This window comes from Macaca nemestrina, chromosome 19 (assembly GCF_043159975.1).
Source record: "Macaca nemestrina isolate mMacNem1 chromosome 19, mMacNem.hap1, whole genome shotgun sequence".
Classification (NCBI taxonomy): domain Eukaryota; kingdom Metazoa; phylum Chordata; class Mammalia; order Primates; family Cercopithecidae; genus Macaca; species Macaca nemestrina.
Window position 1 is genome coordinate 38,222,276 of NC_092143.1, and position 15,011 is coordinate 38,237,286.

A 15,011-nucleotide genomic window follows, 5' to 3' on the forward strand; every position below is an offset into this window, starting at 1 on the left:
GCATAGTCCTAGATCCTCAGGGAAGGAGTAATATAAAGAGATATATTAGTTATGGATCCTGCCATGACAGGGAGAGTTGGTTCATTGTAATCAGATCCTATACAGGCCTATTTATGGTTAATATTAACCAGCTGCAGATGGTTCTTAATATATTCTGACATTAAAGATTTAAGAGTAACTTAATTCATTTATTACTATAAACTTACTACTAGGCTTAATTAAAAATGCTTTTTAATTATTAAAGTATTATTAAAATAATTTTGAAAAGAACTGCAAATAAAAATAATATTTTATTTTCAGTCATATAACATATTTCATAGTTATATTTATTTTAAAATCCTGAATTACATTTTTGCATATCATACTAAATTTTTAACAGTTTTACAAATTAAAATTCTAAATATTTAATGGATTTATGGAAATTCAAATATACATTTGGGGGAAATCACATAATACATTTCAGTTTTCTTCCCTCAAATAAAGTTCAATATGGCTTAAAGCATTTTGGAAATGAGTAGTTTATTTTTTCCTTTTTATATGAATAATACAATTTTATACTAATAGTGATCAAAGTGTACTATATGAAGGCCAGGTGCGGTAGCTCATGCCTGTAATCCCAGAACTTTGGGAGGCCGAGGAGGGTGGATCACTTGAGGTCGGGAAATCAAGACCAGCCTGGGTGACATGGCAAAACCTCGTCTCTACTAAAAATACAAAAATTAGCCAAGCGTGGTGGCGCGTGCCTGTAGTGCCAGCTACTCCGGAGGCAGAGGCAAAATTGCTTGAACCCGGGAGGCAGTGGTTGCAGTGAGCCGAGATCGCGCCACTGAACTCCAGCCTGGGTGACAAAGCAAGACTCTGGCTCAGTATAAAACAAAACAAAACAAAGCAAAAAAACAAACAATAACAACAAAACAAAGTGCACTATATGAATATCATTCTACAGGATATAAAGAAGAATTCTGTATTGGATTACTGTGTATCCATGTTTTCTCAATAACACAAATTGAGGATGAGGGAAGAATGAGATATTAAAGAGTAATGAATTTATTTTCACTTAACAACCAGCTAATTTCATTTAAAAAAAGAAAAAGAAAAAGAAAAAAAAGTTCTGCCAGAAAGTTTTGATAATGAAAGCAAATGATTTTCTACTTTTACCATAGATTTTGGAACCAGGAAATGGTAGCTTCAGAAACAAAAAATAAATAAATATTAAATAGGCATTGGCTGAGTTAAAATAGAGGCAGTTTGTGGCTGTTTTGAGTTATTCAAAATAGCTTTTATATGTTTAAATTTTTTTAAAAAATACTGCTTAGGCAGATCCTAACCAGAAATTTCATGTACCTCTCCTTTCTTTGAATTTTTAAAATGTTATAAACTATAAAATCGTTTAAGGGGTTGCCTTTTACATTTTATCTAAAAGATTGGCCTTATAAGGAATCTTTTTATCCCTTTTTGGCACATGCCATATGATTCTTCAGACAAAAGTCTTCTTGATCTCTCTGCTGTCTGTTCTCTAAATTGAAGAAAAAATTGGCAGAAGTAATATGACTTCCTTTAGGAAGTCTGTTCATTGTTATATTCCTTTGCGCTAACTGAAGAGATGTGCAAATTGTGTTCTCAATGTCCTATGAATAAGTAAAACTAGTTAGGATGCTTTGTAGTATTATTTTAATACTAAGCACAAATCTTAAGTTATTACTAGTATGCAATTTATTATTTATGTTCTCATCCTTACATGTCACCTAAATTATTTGTGTATTTTTATTGTGGTATATCTCTAAAATGAAATAACATTAATATTTATATTAAATCCTTATTTGAAGCATACATGGGCATACTGAGAATCTTTTCCATAATAAAAAATTTTCAGCACTGAACAAAGATTAATTCAATTGGGATTTCAGTCCTAGAGTCTAGTTTTTCTGTGTGATTGTTTGTAAGTTCAGAGAAGAGAGAGTGGAAAATTAATCTGCAGAAGACATGGAGAAAAGTGGATGTGATAGTTCTAATCATTTGTTTACTCCATCTTCCCTAAATGGGCATAAGAGAGGATCATCCAGGATGACATTCATACAATCAATCCCTAGAGAGAAACATATGGCCCATAATCTAAATCAAATGGACAGATTGGTCATCTAACAAATGTTCAATGTATATCCTTCCAAGGATGCAGAGCACTGAGATATCTTCTTGATCTTAAAATTTGTTATCTGAAAATTCTAATGATAATGATAGAAATTGCATTGATTTTCTGTCTTGTGTACCAGCAGATAAAGAATATCCAGTAATATTACTTGAATACAGTTTTACTGTTCATCCAACACACAGATCATATTGAGATATATTTAAAGTAGGTAATTTGTCAGAGACTGAAATGTGTTTCTAAAAGATCAGTTTACCAGGCAGTTGATAACAATGCTGATTTTAAACAAAGGCATCAGGCATCAAAAACCAGAAAGCAAAATCATAACCAATACGTAAGATATTTCAAATATTTTAATAGAAAAGAAGTAATGAGCTCTCTTCACCTTTTCCTAAGGTTCAACACATTGTTTTCAAATCAACATGAAAGAAAGTTCACTGACTGAAAGAAAATAGATTGTTACTGCTATGGCTGCCACATATTGAGCCCTGATGCTCAACAAATCCTTGCTGCTTTTCCTTCTTCGAAACCTTTGGTTTTATTTTTCACCTGTGGAAAGTCTAAGGGCAATAATCTGCAGGATATGAATGCATTTGGTAAACTACTCTGAGCCAGACAAAGTGCAAGAAAACCAAATATGCCATTACCCATATTTCTCTTAATCATAAGTATATTTTTGCAATTCCAATTTCTGTATTTAGACCATAAAATATGAACAGGTTAGACTCTTCCTAAGAAGTAAATTCATTTTTTAAAAATCCTTAGAAATCAAATTCAAAACTAAGGTAATTTCAGACACAAATAAAATGAAATTGAGTGAGCATAGAGTTATTACAAAAAATATCAGGATACAAAACAGAAACTGTGGGCATCCTAAACAAATTTAAACAAATTTATTTCTTATCGTAATTTCTGTTCTTGGTTTACATCTTAGCCTGATAATGGGTCTTGACTGTCTGAGGTATACATGTTGTTTCTTGCAGAGTTTGGCAAATAATAGGTGAAAAAAATTGTCTGTGTAATCTTCTAAAGTAAGAAAAATGTTTACAAATATTGCATTATTTTTTGCAAGCACCAAAGTAAAGGCAGTACACTTTGCCAGGCCAACAAGTAAAAGCAGTATACTTTGCCAGGCCAACCCATATATATGTATTTCTTTTTTTTTAGAAGAATACTAGTTTCTCTTATGAATTCTACTACTTCTCATTCTTACATTCTTGATGTCTCATAAGGGAGAGTGGAAAAAACTGAAAAGGCAAGTATTAGGGAACCAAAGGAGCTGGACAGATCAAGATCTTTAGATAACAGGAAAGTAGTTAACCTCCTTCTTAAAGATTTCAGGTCAGAAAAGATGATAAGTTCTGACCTCCATGATAATAACTACACTTAGTCTCTCTCCCTTACCTGGCTGCTGATGAAGACTTGTCAGCTGCTCCTGATCACCCATGTCACAACCTTCTACACAGCTAAAGCCCAATATGTTTATTAGGTATTATAATTATTATTCATGCACATTAGGAAGGAAACATCTGAATAACAATTGAATTCTTAATAGAATAAAATATAAAGATGGCTTAATAATATTAGTAGTATGGTGGTAGATAGTGGTCCCTGAAGTCCTTCCTCTCATTGGAATCTCCTTTTATGCACACTTGCCTCTAGTATATCTGAAATAACAATCAGTTAGGGGTCTAAGAAACCACTTTTATATGCAGCTTAGTCTTTATTAAAATCTAAAAAGCATTCTGTTCCTCAAAATATGGGCACTGTCTTGGATGACTGGATATTTCCAAGAGCTAGTTCATTTGCCAGGTTACAACATGAAGAATGAGACAATCTTTTTTGGCTTATAAAAGAGCATCTGTTCTCAAAGACCATGGAATGATCCATAAAAGTGCCCCCCATCTGCATGGTTCACAAGCTTATCCCAAAGGCAGGTGTGAGATACATTTGTGCCTGAGCAAATTTGCCAAGCATCCCGGGAAGAAGAGGCAGAAGAGGATGAGAGAGTTCTCTTCTCCAAGTGACTACAGGTCTGGAAGTTGCAGCTGCAGTCTGAAAACACTAGAACATGAGCATCCTGCTGGTGCCCTGCTAGTCTGTGTAGATAATGACACTGTTGGAGCACAGTGTTTCATCATTCATGTCTCCAACCATGTTTCATCCATCCACTCAACAAATGCATTAAGTAGATCCACAGTGCTAAGCATTAGGAATATAAAATGACTATTGCAGAAGTTTGTAAGTCAGTGAGATGGAAAATGTTAAGTGAATAATTATAACCATATGGTAATTTCCAAAAATTCAAAAAAAAAAAAAAAACACAAAAAAACCCCCAAAACCCAACAACAACAAAACGAACAAATAGGTGACCCAGTGGAAAAACAGAATGATTATCTACTTACACCTAGCAAAAGGCTTCACAGAGGAGGTGGCATTTGATGTGAGAATTCTTTTTGCAAGTACCAAAGTAAAAGCAGTATACTTTGACAGGCCAACTAGTGGGGAAAATATGTGTGTGTATATCTATATCTCTATCTATATATAATATACATATATATTTTAAGAAGCACATTGGCTACTCCTATGAATTTTACCAAAGTAAAAGCAGTATACTTTGCCAGGCCAACCAGCAGAGGAAAATATACATGTATATATAAATATAAATATATATTGTATATAATAAATATGTATCATAAAATATATATTATAAATATGTAAATGCACAGACACATACATATATATTTTAAGAAACACATTGGTTACTCCTATGAATTCTACTACTTCTCATTCTCACATTCTTGATGTCTCACAAGGGAGAGTGGACAAAAACTGAAAAGGCAAAAATTAGGGAACAAAAGAAGCTGGACAGATCAAGATCTGTCTTGATTTATTAGTTAGAGAACAGTGAGGTGGATGAGCTTAGAGAAAAAAAGGCAGAGGTACAATAATAAAACTCCCTAAATGCTCTGCAAAAGGGTCTAGAATTTATCTTATAGAGGTTAGGGATCCACTGAAGATATTTTAAGCAGAACACTGACTAATTACACATGTATTTTAGAAAGATTATTCCGGATGAGTGTGGAACTAAATGGATCAGAATAAACTGTTGCAATAAATATGACAATAATATTAATTATGCATCTCTGAGGCAGACATTATTAACCTCATTTTATAGCTGAGAAAACTGTAGCTCAGAAAGATGAATAAACTTGGGGTTTCATTTGAAGTAGCTGAGACTGTATGACTCTGATGATGATGATTTTAGCATTATTGGTGAATTAATAACCAAAAGAAGGAATGGGGGGCCGGGAGCAGTGGCTCATTCTTATAATACCCGCACTTTGGGAGGTCGAGGCTGGCAGATCACCTGAGATCAGGAGTTCGAGACCAACCTGGCCAACATGGTGAAACCCTACCTCTACTAAAAATACAAAATTTAGCCGGGCATAGTGGGGCAGGCACCTGTAATCCCATCTACTCGGGAGGCTGAGGCAGAAGAATTGATTGAACCCAGGAGGCGGAGGTTGCAGTGAGCCAAGATCATGCAACTGTACTCCAGTCCAGGTGATAGAATAAGACTCTGTCTCAAAACAGGAGAAATGGGGAAAATGGATGGTGGACAGAAATTAGAGCACTTCAAAGGGTTGGTCTTGGGGTATAAGGGTGAGAGTTTAGGTGTGTGTGACTTGAGATGTTGGCTCTTTTCTCAATTGAACATACAGAACAAAACAAGGCTTTGGCAGGGAATGAAAAATAGTTTCTTTGTAACTATGCAGAGTACTATAAAAAGTGAAGGTGCCACCTCAGGAAACGTGTAACAGAAGTGGCAAAAAGAAAAACAAAAGCCAAGAAAATTCTTTGAAGATGACTGCTACTGAGGCCCATTCCTACTCCCATCCCGTCATCCTTTTCTCTCCCTATCCCACAGTCACACCCCTCCAAGCAGGAAATGATCAATATCAGCAACCAAGAGTGGATGGATTTCCAGGACTCGGGATACAAGGGAGCAGGCAGGTCTTCACTGGCCGGCGTAGACAATAGCTACTTGATATGTTGAAAAGTAGGAAAGCTCCAGAACTACTACGTTAGAGTGGAGAGAAATAGCAAAAGCCTCTTCACCAACATAGGTCTCTGCCATAATGTACTACTCTGCAAAGGTAGGCATGAGACATGTTTGTGCCTGAGCCAATTACATCCTAACTGTTCCTGGAGCCCATCCTGTAGTCCTCACTATTTTCCCAGTGTCTTGGCTTCCTAACTTTTCCATCCTAGAATTTCTCTACATAAAGGATCACCTACTCTTCCCCCTGGTAATAGTTTGCATTGAGTCGAGTTCTACTCATATATTTAAAGCCCAGTCTTAGGTTTTAAGAAGTATTTTGTAATTCAGCCCACAATGATTTCTTATCTGAAATCCCATAGCATACACATGTGGACAGTACCACCTGATTTGGCACTTTGTATTTTTCATACTGGACTGGAAGTGTTAATATTCTCCTAACTATATTGCAAGCTTCTTGAAAATGGACCCATGGAACTATACTTCCTTCTAATGCTTTGCCAGGATGATTTTCTTCTAATGCTTCTAGTGCCAGCACAGTACTGGATACGTAGTTATCCACAAGTTATCAAAAGTGAGTCTAGTTCTTTTTGCACTTCATAGCCACAATTTTAACAAACTTATCAGCTTCCATTAGTTTTGATTTTCTCCTTTCTGTACTCATAATTCCAAGCAGCTGGTGAAATTCAAATCTATAAATTGTCTGCTAACAAGGAAGGACAGCAAGACTGGAGGTCATAAAAAGAGTGCAGGAGGTCACAGCCATCTACAAATGTAACTACTATTAGCTGAATTACAGAGAACTTGTTTTTCTATTTAGTTTTTATTTTAGTAGGTGATTATCAAATATACTTTTCCCTGTTGGAAATACATGTATAACTTCTCGTCTCCTCCAAGATCAGTAAATCTACAATATCCACAGCTATGTCCACTATGACTTTGAGCTGTCCAATCTCTACTTTTCATTCAACGGTAAAACTTATCTTTCCAGATTACTCTGTAGCTGCTTCCCAAATATTTGTGTCATGATTCTATTAAGCAAACACTTATCAGACAACTAAAATAGGATAAATTCTAAATTAGGGAGGTGGAGATGACAATGTGAAGAATCCAGCCAGTTCTCTGTCCTTGGGGAATTTAAAATCTGGTCAAGAAGCTAAGAATATAAATAGCAAAGTATAAGAAATGGAAAACACAATAAGATGGGTGTGATGAAAATACAGGTGAATAAAAGACCAGAAAGGTAAGAAAGGATTCTTGAAAAAAGTAAAATTGAGAAGGGAGTCTTAAAGAAGACTTTGCTTAGTTGAGAAAGAAAGAAAGTATAGCTAAGGCTGAGAAAATGGTACACATTACAGCATGTAGCTGTGAAAAAAATGCACTTTTCCATGGTGATTTGTGACTGTGGCATATGTGGAGGGATCTATTGGCCATGAGTCCAGGAAAGAGATGTTAGAGTCAGACAGCCAAGGTCTTGATGTCAAAGAACTGACCTCATCCCCAAAGCAATAGTGACCCATCTGTGTTTTGGAAAGAAAATTGAGGTGGCAGAGTCTAGGACTGATTGAAGTGGGCAGAAAATAAAGTTAGGAAGACCTTGTACTTGGCCAATGTCTATAGCAAGGAAATGGCATCCAAAATACAGTGGCTCTTACAAGAAGAACCTGTTTATGGAATTTTATTTGAAGTGTATAAACAAAAATGTCTACTTTAGAGGTGTGAGAAGGTTAAAATTCTCCCATGAATCGCGACAATTCCTATGAGTACTGAGTATGTTTTTGTTCCTTCAAAGTTACCTATTAAAACATGAAAACTGCTGAGAAGTTGATATAGACAGCTACTTGACTGCTTGCTGGGAACATGATAAGCACCTTAACACTCCATTAAAAGCACATTATTCATTTTCTGCTACTACTATTTCACCACAGTCCTAATTCATGAAATTGCAAAATTTTGGACCTGTGAAAAACCCAGGTGAGAATAGCCTTTTCAAGTGGGTGTAGCAAGCAGCCAAATAATAACTGCATTGAAACTATGCACAATAATAGGGTAAGAAGAGGTTTTAATTTTCAATTAAACAGCTCCCATCAGAAGGCACTAAACGTTTTCATTTTTCACACAGCAGCCTGGCTGCTGTAATCCAAACCCTGCAAAGTCTGGATTACATTAACTAAATTCCAAGTTTGACTAGACTGCCTCGAAAACCCTATTTCCCTGAAATTGGAAACAATTAACATTCTGTTTATTCATGAGATTAAAACTGCTGAGGTGTAAAATGGCAGGTGCAGTGTTAAGTACTTTGCCTGAATACCCTATTGAGGAAAGACAAAGTCCTTTAAACTAGGTGAACTTATTATGCTGATGCCATTTAGGTATAACTTTCTTGATGATAGATCATGTGTCTGCATTTCCAGAAATTATACATCGTCGAGAGCAGAGATTCTCCAGTTAGGTAGCCTGGGTATGTATCTGGGCCTAATCACTGTCAACCTAAAAATAAAGATATATTGCAGGGGCCTTTGAAAACAGTATGCTGAGAATAGATAGGGCTCAAGGACAGTATCTCCAATTTAACTTTTAATGAACTCCCGTAGGCGCCAAGAAGGCGGGCAGATAAGGAAGAGCATAGAAACAAGGAACTGAGTAGAAGGTTACATCTGGGAAAAGAAAGTTTGTTTTGCATTGCATTCTTTCTGCTGACCTGGGGTTTATGGGGTATAAATAAAGTGAGGTGGAGGCTCTGAGCGCGGCCGCCATGTTCTCTGTGTGTCTTTGTCTTTTGTGTGTTCTTTCATTCTCCACCACCCCCGGCACAGACCCCAACATATATAGAGTTGAATCTCTGAGTAAAGAAGATATTTGAGAATATGAACTGCAATTCAGGACACACAAACCAAGGTAGCTGCAGGGGAGTCTAGAGAATAAAGGGAAAGGCAGGAGTTTTATTGGGGAATAGAGGAAGGTTATGCAAGTTGTTTTGAAAGTAAGTTAATTGGTGCTGGTAGTGTCTTCCAGGAGCTGCTGAGTGTCAGCAGGTGTTAGGTAAGACTTGGAATCTTAGAATCATGACCAGGTCCTTGCAGTTTTGGGTTTAGTCTCACAAGACAGTTCCTGGAATAAATGTATGTGATCTGAGTGCTTTTCCTTATAACCTCCTGACTCCATTTTAGTTGGGTATGACATGAATGACTCCATTTTGTATAATCAACTTTCACACCACTTACATACTGTGAGTGTTTGGGCACATTTTAACCTCTCTCTTTTTCTACATCTGTAAGGGTGCTATAAGAATTAAATAGGATTGCATGTGCCCAGTACATAGAAGAATAGTTGACACATAGTGGAAAAACCATAAATGTGAGATGCTTCACTATGCAAAGATGTTATGCCTGAGTTTTTAATTCTAATACCAACCTTAAAACTTCAGAATTTTAAATCTTGAAAGAAACCAAACGATAATCTAGTCTGAACTCATCATTTTACAGGTGAAGGTATCGAGAGATGCTAAGTCACCTGCCCAACATTACACAAGAGGTCCCAGTGGCAGAACTGTGCTGGGACTGAAGGTATCTAATTCCATTCCAGTGCTCCTACAGCACACACTGAGTGACTTCCAAATGAAAAGTTAGAGCATTATCAGTCATTACCACAATCCACAGGAGAGTAATTCTTCCTCCTTGTTGGATAGGCAGTTTACAGCAGGTTTTCTTCATCTGGATCTGTAAACTGCCCTATGTACATAGGGCTCTTCCCTAGGCCTAGTGTTTCGGATCACCCGTTTGCCAGGTCATGGAGAATTAAATATACTTGAGAGTGCTCAAAGTGAGCACTTTCTTTGTAATTCATCTCAGCAATGGTGAAAATCACTTCATGAGAATCCTGCCCACTTTAAGGTACAGTATCATCGCCATAGCACCTATTCTATTGTTACAATGGGCAGACATAGAAACACACATGAAAGAGTAAACATTTCTGCCGATGCTAGGATCATCAATTTTCATTCAAAGACATCGCAAAGTGGAGAACAATATTTGGGCATTAAATGGGACATAATGATGAAAAAAAAATACCTTAAAAGTTTGATCTAATAATCACTTTTGAGAAGCAGTCATGTTTCAGAGTTACAGCTAATCTCCATTGCAAACTCAAAAAAAAGGGATTTTCTAAAATGCTTCTGTGACACACTCTAAAAGGTTTGAGCTGATTTTAGAATGGAAATCAAATTTTTAAAATAAATATAGTAACCATTTACGGTAGAAAGACTGCACATTCTAGGAACCAGAAAGAAAAGTTTTGAGTTCTAACTGCCAACAGCTCTTTATGTGATCCTGAGCAAAATGTTTACCTTCTGCTTCTTTATTGGAAAAACTGGGAAAAAAAATAGTGAAGGAATGAAATAACAGCTTTCTTTTTAAATGTGGATGCTATAGACTGAATTGCTTCCCCAAAAATGTGTATATTGAATCTCTAACCCACAATAGGATTATATTTGAATATAGGGCCTTTATGAAAGTAATTAAATCATAAGGTTAAATGAAATCATAAAGTAGGGCCCCAATCCAATAGGATTAGTGTCCTTTGAAGACAAGACACCAGAGAGGTCATTCTCCATCACGGGAAGACACAGCAAGAAGGCCATCTACAAGCCAGGAAGAAGACCCTCACCAGAAACTGACCACGCTGAGCCTTGATCTGGGACTTCCAGCCTCCAGAGCTCTGAGAAGATAAGTTTCTGTTGTTTAACCCACCCGGTATATAGAGTTTTGTATTGACAATCCAAGCTGGCTTAGACAGTGAATTATCACCATCCCTGTTTCCTGAAATGAAGAAGTGTCAGGATCATGTAATCAGTGCTGTGGCCACCCCACTAACAAGATGACCTCAGATTGAGAGTTATTTGCCTTGTTATTTAGAATATTCAGAGATGTGAAAAGGAAGATCTATGTAGGGAAAATAACAGTAGACAAAACTTCAGATAAAGCAACTTTATAACTATATGTCAAATATGAATGTGTGGCTATATATATGTAACATATCTGTTGTAATGCAGTTGATGGTTAAAATCAGGGCTTGGCATGGTGGCTCATGCCTGGAATCCCAGGATTTAAGAGGCCAAGACAGGCAGATCACAAGGTCAGGAGATCGAGACCATCCTGGTGAACACGGTGAAATCCTGTCTCTACTAAAAATATAAGAAAATTAGCCGAGCATGGTGGCACACACTTGTAATCCCAGTTACTCAGGAGGCTGAGGCAGGAGAATCGCTTGAACCCAGGAGGCAGAGGTTGCAGCGAGCCAAAATTGTGCCAATGCACTCCAGTCTAGGTAACAGAGTGAGACTCTGTCTCAAAAAATTAAAAAATAAATAAATAAATAAATAAAATAAAATAAAATATTTTAAAAAAACACTTTTGGAATGTGGTTTCTGGGGCTGGAATTATGGCCTTTATACTTACTAGTTGTGTTTCAATAGACAAATAACAACTCTCTGAGCTTCAGTTTCTTCCTTGGTAAAATGGAGACTATAATAGTACCTTTCTCACAGTACTGTATGAGAATTAAGTGAGTCATCCTGTAAAACTTCTAAAACAGTGACTACTGGCAAGAGCTGCATAGGGGTTCATTTTACCATTACATAGGCTCACATCAGCAGAGACAAATTGAAGGAGTTTTAATCAAAATATAGAAAAAAAGGAAAAAAATCAAAAGTCAAAACAAAAATCAAAACTATTATTGAATTCATAGACAGAGAGAGTAGAAGGATGGTTACTAGAGGCTGGGAATGGTAGTGGGGGGCTGGGGAGAGGGGAGGTGAAGATGATCAATGGGTATAAAAATATAGTTAGAAATAATGAGTAAGACCTACTATTTGATAGCACAACAGGGTAACTATAGTCAATAACTTAATTGTACATTTTTAAATGAAGAGTGTAATTGAATTGTAAGTCAACAGATAAATGCTTGAAGGGATGGATACCCCATTCTCCATGATGTGCTTATTTCACATTGTATGCTTGCATCAAAACATCTCATGTACCCTACAAATATATACACCTACTATGTACACACCCCAAAATTAAAAATAATTTAATTTTTTAAAGCATAGCTTTTCTATCTAACCTCTGCACCCACTTCACATAGCCTGTGCAATTTCCTTACCCAACCCTCCAAAAAAAAATGAAACTCTGGTTTATCTCTATAATTTCTTTTACTTCCAAACTTATTTGCCACCTGTGCCTGGAAGAATTTACAGAAATAATTAGGACATGGAGCAAGAGAGAGGGTGATGCAAAAAAGGAGAATTATAGAGAAGGTCAAGATTAGAAAGTTTTAAAAATGCTAGATTTCATTGATTTACAATTACGTAAAGTAATCAGGAGTTCTATGTTAATTGCCTATCATTGTCAAACAACTGCTATACCACTGCTCAGAAGAAAATATTTTCTCCAAATCAAAACCATTTCAAATGACTTTTGTTTTCACATTTATGTTCTTCATGACAGATCTTCAATCTCTAAAATAATAATTGTGACAAGAATCTGAACAGATACTTTTTTAGGACAATCAAAACTGGTCTCACTTTCTCTCATATAAGTCAAATTCAACCTCTTGCTTCCTTATTTAGGATTCATCTTTGCAAGGTTAATTCTGACCCCAGTGCCACATTTTTTTCTCTGAGGGAATTTTCTCTCAGCAGAAATTCAGCTCCTGTCATAAATGTAATAGTGGGATCATTTCTCCATGAGAAGGGGGCAAATAGGTCTAACGGTGGACACGGTAAAACGTATTCACCTAATTTGCTGTGTGCTGGGAATGGGAGAATTAAGATCAGCCTTTTCCTATTATTTTCATCAATCTTAGAGGGATCTTTAATCTGGGTTATTTCTCATGCATATGGTCATTAACTCAGAAGACTGATTTTGTTTATAAAACGTGCTTTGAGGGTGTAGCAAATTTTATATGCTTTCTTTGTAAAAATTTAAAGATATTATTTATAACCACTAAATTACATGTCATCAGTCCCTCTCAATTTTATAAGTGAATTGAGTTTGAGGTAAAATTTAGAACCTATCAACTTGATCAACTAACTATATGCCAGCTGTGACTAAATAAGGCTCCAAGTTACATATGTGACAGAATCCTTCTGGGCAATATTAGATGAAGAAAAAGAACAACTGACTCAATATATTAATGGACTCAGCCACTGGCAGTAATTCTTGAGGGGGTCCTTTTGTTCTTAAGAACTAACCTGATTTATTGTAGATGGAGACTCCAAGTAAAATCCATGGAAGATGTGTGATCATAGGGACGGGGAAATAATTTAGTCATTTACCTTTCATCAAATAATCAATTTATAGAATATATGTGTGGTGGTTTAAAATAATATTAAGCAAAACAGTTACCTTAAAAAACTAAAAGCAATTAGCAACAGAAAAAACAAAGTAATAGTATCCAGAGAGAAGTGGAAAGCTATTTATTGAGAAGCTTGGACATGTTGTCAACTAAGTGGCTAATAATGACATTTCTTTCTTTTTTTTTTTTTTCTTTTTTTTTTTTTTTTTTTGAGATAGTGTCTTGCTCTGTCCCAGGCTGGAGTGCAGTGGCATGATCTCGGCTCACTGCAAGCTCCGCCTCCCAGGTTCAAGCCATTCTCCTGCCTCAGCCTCCCGAGTAGCTGGGACTACAGGTGCCTGCCACCACGCCCAGCTAATTTTTTGTATTTTTAGTAGAGACAGGGTTTCACTGTGTTAGCCAGGATGGTCTTGATCTCCTGACCTCATGATCCACCCGCCTCGGCCTCCCAAAGTAATAATTACATTTCAACTAGTTCAGTTGTTTTATTTTTTTCTCTATTTATTATTTTTAAACATAATTTCAAAACTTAGGAGTTATCTGTCTGTGGAAGCTTCACATTTATTTAAGTAAAGAAGGTTATGAGAGGTTGTTTCAATTGTTTGATAACTGCAGTAGTAAAGCTGTTTCTATTAACTATTCCAGATTTGGATTTGACCAAGACTAATATTTAATTTACCTATGTAAATACATGCCAAGTGATAATTACTCATCATTAATATTTTTTACAAATATTATTTAGTAGATATTAATCGTATGAAAATATTTTCAGTGGAAGCAGGCAGGAGCAGTTAGATTAATGAAAATCTTAACCCTGAGTAGGCATTGCTGTACACAGTCTCATTTCAATTATTCCACATGTAAACCCTTAGCCATGTTCTGTTAAGCAGCTGCATAGCATACATCGCCAGAGAAGAATGTAAACACAAGACCACTGGAGAATATGCTAGTCATGCAGGCAGCCTTCTGCTGTTAGGGAGAGCCAGCATCCAGAGGCTTAATATTTGTCAAAAGTTAAAAAGTATTAATGTCGAAAGAAAGCATTCCCCTGATCTCACAACATGGCACCTTATGAGACACGATGTTTGCAAGTTAAGTTCTGCCCACAGTAGATGTCCAAAGCAGGAAAGAAACAAACTATATGAACTATAGACTCTCAATCTACAAATACTGATAGCACTGACTACGACCAGTTTATAGTATTTCCTAACTCTTCTGGAAAGAAAATAACATCCTGAAAAAAATAAAACTCATAAACTATTCATTTTCTCCCTCAGCTTTCTACTAATTGTCCTTTGTGTAAAGATAATAGAATCCTAATTTATCAATCAGCCTACAAATCACCTTAATAGTAAATTCAAATCTACTTATAAGTTAATGGATAACTCTTATTTATCTCCATTTTGTCTCTGTGTAAAACTTTCCCTGTTTCTCTACACAAATCAGTTT

At 36.1% G+C, this 15,011-nt stretch overlaps 1 protein-coding gene across 12 annotated transcripts in view; it reads right to left on the bottom strand.

The window, feature by feature from the left end:
- LOC105489423 (DCC netrin 1 receptor) overlaps positions 1-15,011 on the bottom strand; it is a 1,213,781-nt gene that overhangs the window by 106,950 nt on the left and 1,091,820 nt on the right. The window lies entirely within an intron of this gene.